The following is an 8375-nucleotide window of genomic DNA, read 5'->3' on the forward strand; positions in this document are numbered from 1 at the left end:
TTTGGGGGGAGAGAATATATGCAGTGCAGGGGCAGTGGGGGAGGCTGCCAGCTTCCCCAGGGGTCAGCCAGCTGCTTGCTGCTCTCACTCTCCCGAGCATCTTCCTTGGCCGCAGCAGCACCTTCCCTTACCTCTTCCTCCCTTGGAAAAGCCTTTTTGTTCCCGGGTGAGATGCCGAGGAAAGAGCCAGGAGGTTTGGAGCTGGCCTTTGCCCACCTCCCCTGACGGTCCCTGTGGTCTGATAGAGGGAGATATCTCTCTTGTCATTGAATCCTTGGTTAAAAATGTGGACGGTCCTGTGACTGGAGACAGAGCACAGCTCCTCGGGCTGCGCACTCTGGGCTTCCAAAGGCTTTCCTTAGGCACCCCGGACCCTCACCCCCTCTTAGCATCAAATGTGGGCCTTGGGTGGGTGTCTAGCAACCCAGGAAGCTCATCTTGCTCCTTGGCCTCCAGGGGGCTAGATGAAGTGTGCCGTCAAGTAGAGCCATTGTTTGGCACAAAGGGGGGCATTCTTGCACCCCAGCTCAGCTCTCAAGGGCCCTGACTCATTTTTGGATGAAAGCTCTAATGCCCTGTGGGTTTCTGTGGTGATTTGAGGCAGAAGGAGAAAAAGGCAAGCAGAGAGTATGACTGGAGACAAGTGGAGACTTTTATTTTCATTTTTGGAGCTGGGCCATCTTATCTCCCCAAAGGTGTGGATCCACCTGAAGAAGAAGGTTGGCTGGGAGGGGAAGGAAGCCCACCTCCTAACTCAGCACCAGTTGTAGCAGAAGGAACTTCAGGAAGAACAAAGGAATACAGCATCCAGAAGGATGCTAACCCTGCTAAGGACGCTAAGGATCCTAACCCTGGACGGCCCACGGTGGCTCCCTTCCTCCCTCCAAGGCTGGGGAGTTCAGCCTGGCACCTGCACAATGGGGGACAGGGAGAGTCGAGCTGGGCACAGTGAGCCACGATGGGCAGTCGGAAGGCTGTAGACAGGAGGAGGGGTGACGGTAGGTCCAGGTATCAGAACAGGGATGGGCCTCAAAGCCATACCACACCAGGGACCTGACTTAGAAGGCCGTAGGTCTAGACCTCCTGTCTTCTCAGGTCCTCCTGAGCTGGGTTCTTGTCTTCAGGCCTTTCCTCTTCCGCTTCACATACTAGGAGGGGTGGGGCAGAAAGAAAGCAGCAGCCACCGGGGTGAAGGAGACAGTGGCTCCTTGGAGGGCCTGGAGCAAGAGGTCTGCAGGACTGAGCGGCAGCCTGACGAGGCCTCACGGCAGGAAGGGATGACGGTGAAGCCTAGTGGTCCAGGAGAGGAGCTGAAGGCTTCCTTTGTCAAGGCTCCCGCTCTCTAAGCCCACTGAGGGAGAAGCACTCTCCTCCCCCTCCCTGAGGCCCTTGACCGTGGGTGTGACAGAAGCCATCTCTCCTTCCCCCACAGACAGCAACCGTAGATGGGAGGGGAGGGGAGGAGGAGATGGTGTGAAGGAGATAGCTTTCCTCAGCAGGGGTGAGGGGCAAGAGGGAGGCTCGTACCCCCTGTACTGGCCTTTGTGGCGCATCCTGCATGCATGCTCTCCTGATTCAGAGCACCCCTTGCCCGCCTCTGGACCCCATTGCCTCCCGGATGCAGAGACGCTGGTGCGTGCCACACTCCAGGAGTTCTTTGAGCTTAGAAAGTGTGTATGCCAGCTCTGTCCTTGTCCCTCATGATGGGCACAAATGGGTCTCCTCCCCTTGATGGCCGGGTAGATGTTCTAGACTCATCTGGTCACACTTCACCTGGAAGTACCCTGAACAGACCCAGTCTCTCTCTCTCTCTCTCTCTCTCTCTCTCTCTCTCTCTCTCTCTCTCTCTCTCTCTCCCTCTCTACTTAACAGCCTTCTAGGACAACCATATATGAGACACATTTCCTCTAGTGCATGTGGCATACACTTAGTCTCATCCCAACCAGATCACAGTGCCACCTGGGTACTATGTCTCAAGTGTCCCAGGGACATCAGAAACAGTGCACACCAACGCATATATGGCCCGCCTGGGTTTGAGTCTGCCCCCCCCCATCACCCAGTGGTGTGCTGATAAAGACTTAGCCATCAGCTCTCCACTTGATCAGTGACTCGGACGGTGGGAAGAGTCACACATACGGGTTCTTGCTCTGTGTGAGAGCCCACCTGCAGCTACCACCCTAGTATCTTAATAGAAATCACGTGACTAAGGGAGCCGGGAGCCCCTGGGAGGGCTGAACCCGGGCAGCAGTCACTCATGGGGTCAGCTGGGAGTTGGGGGTACCCCCTACTCCACTCATGCCCTACTCTTATGTACCTCACTTTCCTCCCTGTTTCTTCTTCTCCTCCTGCATCCCTTAGGCCCTGAGGGACAGCTGACATTCACACATGCCTCTTTTACCTTGCTTCCTCCACTGTGGCACAGGCTACCAGCAAAACCAGGCCAACTTCCAGAGAGAAAGGCCTTTTGCAGAATGGTCTGCGGATGAGGATGAAGGCTGTAGGTTCTGGAAGCCTGGCGTCCCTTCTCAGGAACCCCACTCCCAGCATGAAGCTAGGAAGAAACTGGACTAGGTGATTTCACTCTATTTTCCGGAGCTGACATATTGGCATTACATACATATTCTGTATTACTAGATTCTTCCAAACTCTGCTCGGTGAGACGTTTTCTTAGAACTCACCTCGGACTCTTCCCTCCAAGTCATAAGGAGGTAAGAAAGGTGGGTTGGGAAAACTGATCATTCTTGACGAGGCGGCAGGAGAGCAGAATAAAGAGGAGACGAAAGTGAAAATGAATCGATTTGGAAGAAAAGGAGACAAGAGGAGGAGAGGGGAAAGGAAAAGAAAGGAGAGAAAGGGGAAATGTAAGGAGGGAGGGAAGGAAAATGGGAAAGGAAGTGAGAACGGAGGAGGCAGGGGGAGTTGACAGGGAGCTGGTCCTGCCTTCAGAAGGCAGTTAGCAGAGGTGTGGGGGAGGGGAGGGAGGGCAGAAGCTGTGCTAGCTGTCACAACCCATCCTGTTGTGTGATCTTGAGCTGGAGACATTCTTCTTCCTTACTGTGCCTCAGTTGCACGAGGCCACTCCAGGTGGCCTGGTCCAGGACACAGCCCACTCCTCTGCCCAGGGCCAAGGCTTCGCTCTGCCTTCTGAAAACTGAAACCACAAAATTGGCTTGTGGTTGAGCGCATATCAGTCAACGCTATTCAGCTTGGCTTCCTAAGATGACTAAAGGGGTTAAGAACCCCTCTCCTTAGACCCCTAAATCCCCAGGTTTCCTCTGGGGGCATCTACTAGAGCCTGAGATCTCCAATACCTCCAGCTGTTGGTAGCATCTTTCCTTTTTCCTAGCTTCCGTATCCTGGAGCTTGGAGTAGGGAGGGGTGTGTGGGCAGAAGATATCAGGGTCCCTGGAAGAGTTCATCTCCATCCGCCTCTCCCTGATCCACCTCTCAAGGATCAGCCCCTGATGAGGGCAGGGCTGAGTACAGTGGGTTCTCTGTCTAGGGCCTAAGTACCAGCCAGGTCTCTGGCGTGGTGCTGGAGCTAAGGACCGACCCTTAGGGCGGAATTCCCCTATGCCTCCGCATGACCTGGATAGACCCTCTCTCGGAAAGTTCTGCTGATGGTCTTTCAGGCAGGAATGGTGCAGGAGACAGTAGCCAGGTTCCACATGCCCAGTCCCAACCCTGGGTTGCAGGCCTATGAGAGATCCTAAGCTCTGGTTTTCCAGGGTCGCCTGTCTGTCAGGTGATCCTAAGTTCAGGGGAGGTGGGCGGGGAGAGAGAGAGAGACGCTTTCTTTTTTCTCCTGGGATTCTTGGCCTCTTTTCTGGCCTCCCTGGGGTGCAATGATGGGAACATGGAGGGAGGAAGTAGTACTTCCCTTAGTATTCCGCAAAGGCATCCTTTAGCGAGCTTGCCATTTCCACTGAGCAAACGCAGCCGGGAGGCTAGACGGGTCCCTTAGTCGGGTCCCCAGCCGGGATCAGGGGGCGGCTCTCCAGGCCCCGCCCACACACGGCCTGCCTGCCCCGCCCCTGCAGAGGCTCCCTGCAGCAGTTGATTCCCGCCACCGACCAGAAGCACGCGCCTGGAAGTGGGCTCCAGCCCGACTCTGGGGTCCTCTTCTGGGGACTCTGAGCCAGCCGAGTTCCCATTAAGCGCTCTCTATATTCTTTTTGATATGAAAAGCTTGGGCTCTTACACGCGCTGAACTTTGGTGTGCCTGTCCTGCTAAGGGAGGAGAGGTGCCTGCTTTTCCCTGGCACCTAACTCCGCGGTCCCCTCCGGTGCCCCGGTGCTGCTCTCTTTCTGACTGTCCACCCATCTTCAGTTTCCCTCTCTCACTCCTCTTTCCTGTTTTCATTCTCTCTCCATCTCTCTTTCTGTTTCAGCCCGCTCACCCTAAACCCCAGGCCACTCTCTCTGCAAGACCCTGCTTCCCCTAGGAGTGGGACCCTCCGGACTCCTGTGCCCTCATCCAGGTCCCGAGGTCTGCTTCTGATGACTGGGGGTGATGTCTGGAGCCTTGGAAGAGCGGGAAAGTGGAGGGTCCGCAGGACGTAGCCTGCGACTGGAATCCTTCCAATTAAGTGCTGGTGCCCCGCTTCCCGTGGGAAAGAAGAGGTAGTATTCTGATGTGGAAAGTACCCACCCCTGCTAAACCTCTGAAACCTGGCACCCGGGAGGCACGAGAATCGGGCGTTCAAGGCCAGCCTCTGCTACACAGCAAGTTCGAGGCCCGTTTGGATTTCATAAGATTTGTCTCAATAAATAAAACACCTTCGGAGTGTCTCCCTCCGGAGCGAGTGGACGGACCTTTTCCCTGCAGGGGTGGAGGACATTGAACTCCCCCCAAACAAAGGGCAGGGGCACTCGCCGTACCGAGAGGAACTTATGGACATAGGAAGGGACCAGGAACCTATGTATGGACACTGGTCTTGCGTCATGCAGTGACACTCGAAGTGAGATCGCTCCTTCTTCCGCTCCGCCCTCCCTTACGGGAGCCCCTCCCCCGCGGCCCAGCGCGTGCTAAGGGCGCAAAAGCACCCGGCTCTCTGAAGGGGGTGGGGAGCTGCGCTGGGGAGGGGGCAGGAGAGGAACAGGAAGGCAGGTAGGCCCACCCCCGCCAGTGCCCGTGCCCCCCGAGTCCCGCCTCCCCGTGGTTGACTTTTCCCAGCTTCGAGGAAACACCTCCTTTTAGCGGAAAGCGAGATGGTGTGGGGAAGCACTGACTCTCGGGCACAGGCGTGAGCCTGATTTTCCAGTTTGGGCGGGGCGGAGAGAGATGGCACTGGGGACGCCCGGGACGGGGGGCTGACTCAAAGCCAGAACCACAGGCTCCTTCACTGTACTGTCGTCGGAGAACAAGAAGCCACCAGGTTTATAAGAAACTGCGATTCATCTCTGTCCTCTTCCACCCGTCTCTAAGGGATTGAGGCTAGACTCGAGGAAGAACCTGTAGTCCAGTCCGTGGGCATGGAAAGGACTCTGTCTCAGAGGATCTTTCTCGAAGTCTTGTTTGTTGAAGGAGAACGGCATGTTAAGGGTGTAGATCTTGAGAAGTATCTGGAGCCAGAGGGTGGGGCCCCTGACCCCCCAAAATGTTGTCAAGCCCCCTGCTCACCCCCAACCCTAATAACAGTCCTTAAGTTCCAGTTTGTCCCCAGGCTACTTCTGCTGCTTCAGTGAGGACATTCAGGCCCCCCAGAATGGCAGCCAGTCCTTGGGCATGGGGAGAGACGGAGCGGCTGGTAGCTGGTTCTGCTTCCCATTTCTCCATTCCCAGGTCCAGGGTGAGAAGCAAGAGGAAGAAGGAGTTTGGCCCACAGGACAGGCTAAGGTGTCCCAGCCTTAGGGAGTGCAGCGCCACCCACAGGGCCCATGGGAACCACCCGTTCCTGAGGGCTGCCCAGGCCTGCTCAGGACATTTCCACTCTAATGCAAGCGCATGCCCGCCCAGATGTCCGGAGTGGGCTCGGCAGGCAGCCGACAACAACAGGTCTCTCAGAGGGGCCAGGAGCATCTCTGCTTCCCACTCCTGCTCAGGATTCCAGGGCCTTCCCCATTTGGACCTACATTCCCGCCTTCTCACCCCGTCCAGCCTGCTCTCAGCTGCATGACTGTGCTCATCTCTGACCCTGGCTGTCCCTCAGTTCATACTGAGGAACGGGGTCCAGTTCTGCAGGGTCAGCAGACAAGAGGATGACGGGAGGGGCGGAGGAGATGATACTCTGAGATGTGGAGATGGTGATCTAAAGAGGGTTTCCAGGCTTCCTTTCCGCAGGACTCCCCAGCCAAGGCTGACTTGGACAAGGCTCCCGGAAGCGGCTCCTCCAGCCTCAGGACCTGGGGCCATTACGCTCCTCCCTCCTCTCTTCTCCTAACGCCTTGCTCTGTAGCCCAAACTGGCCCAGGAATCAGGGCCATCCTCCTGCCTCAGCTTCCTCAGTGCTGGGATTCCAAGCCTGTGCCACCCCCTCAGCCTGGACTTCAGCGTCTCAACTGTAGCAATGTCCCCTTCACACAGAAGAGGGAGGCCCCAGTGTCGGGGTCCAGAGTCCCAGAGAGTCGTATCCCTGCGTCACCCACTGTGTGACCTTGAGGATCTATTAACGTCTCTGTGCCTCTGTTTCCTTCCCTCCATCTGTGAAATGGGCAGCATGGTCCCTGCCCAATTCAGATAGAATGATATCAAGGGTGTCAGTTGTGTGCCGCTTTCCTCTCTCACCCTTCTCCTATGCCCCAGCAAGGGGTGGAGGGGGCAAGCAGAAGAACTGGGGTTTGTGTCCGAGTCCACTGAGGAAGGGAGTAACTGGAAGCAGAAGCCAGCTGTGGTGAGTGAGACACCCAGAGCAGCAGGTGTTCTGGAACACAAGCCATTTCCAAGGCCTCAGAGCCTGGGTCAGTGTCCACATGCCCCTGAGGGGCAAGGAAATGGGCTGGCATTTCAACTGCCTCCGTTGCTAAGGACTTGCCTGACCCTGAGGCTAACCTCCCCTCCCTGGCCCACAGTGTCAGAATCCGCTGCCAGTGACAGAGAAGAAACAGACGGGTGGGTGGGGGAGGGGAGGGAGGCAAGAAGAGGGGGCACTGATGGGCCGCCAAGCCACCCCTCCACCCCCCGACCCCCGGCAACCAGAGCTGCCGTTCAGGCCATTTCTAGGTCCCGCACAGAGTGCCAGCTGCTCATGCCCTAGCGGGAGGAGGTTGCCAGGACTCCCTGTGACACTTGCTGGGTGGCTGAGAGGGGTGAACAGTAGACATCAGGCCCCAGGGAGATCGCAGGCTTGTGTGTCAGAGCCGATCTACATCTGGGGTGATAAGTGGGGTTAATCTCAAGGTCAGATCCAGCCAATCCATTTTCATGCCAACATGGCCCTGGGTGTCCTGCATGGTGGCAGGCGAGACTCAGGTGTCCCCTTGACTAGAGATGGCACCATGCCTGGCTTGTCCCTCCACTGTAATGATCTATTTTCTATCATTATCTTTAGGTCGGTACCTAGAGTTCCAAGGACCCTGGACAGTCCTTCCTGTTCCCCATTTCAGAGAGCTCAAGAAAAGAGATGGGATTGAGAGTGAAGGCTTGCGGGAAGAGGGCTCAAAGGATGCCCAGCCTCGGGGAAGGGTAGAGACCTGAACTACCGGGCACTCAGCCCCTGTTTGCCCTGCTCCTGGAGATCACCCTCTGCTCCCAGGACTCATCTCACGCTCTGCCTTTCCCTGGTCACTACTGTTATGGTGTTCACAGGAAGGAGGAGAACATGGAAGCTCTCAGAATAAGCCGGGGTGCCAAGGTGGCCCCCAAACAGAGTTGGTAAGATGAGAGCGGGGAGGCAGTCTGGAGAGGGAAGAAACAGGGTGGAGCTGGCTGTCTTTGCAGCAGTCGACCAGAAGCTGGCCGGTGAGAAGGACTTCCACACGGGGTCTCCGGTGTTGGTGTGCAGGGAGGGCGCGGTGGATGGAGGAAGAGCTGTGGAGCCCTGCCTTTAAGAGGAAAGTAGCCAGAGGGGGCTGAAAGTACAATTCCAGCCCACCCATGCACAGAGCTGGAGAGGCAGAGGCCCGCCGGGCCCCCAGTCTTGTCCGCTGCTCAGCTCCCCCCCACCCCCGCCCCTGGAAGTCCTCCTCGGCACCCCCGCCCCACGAAAGCCCACAGCCCTGGGGAAGCTGTGTGGCCTTCTCACCACGGACCCAGTGCCGGCTGTGGCTTCTTCCTTCTGACCTATTTTTTAATCATTTGATAAGATCCCCCCCCCTCCCAAACCAAACCCTGGCCCCCTGGGCCCGTCAGCTCCACCGCGTGTCAAAACCACCCCTGTCACTTTGTGTTGCTTTCTTGGTCCAGCAGCCCCTCCCCTCGGGGCCTGAGAGCGAAG

The sequence above is a fragment of the Peromyscus leucopus genome, chromosome 8b (genome assembly GCF_004664715.2).
Source record: "Peromyscus leucopus breed LL Stock chromosome 8b, UCI_PerLeu_2.1, whole genome shotgun sequence".
NCBI classification, from domain to species: domain Eukaryota; kingdom Metazoa; phylum Chordata; class Mammalia; order Rodentia; family Cricetidae; genus Peromyscus; species Peromyscus leucopus.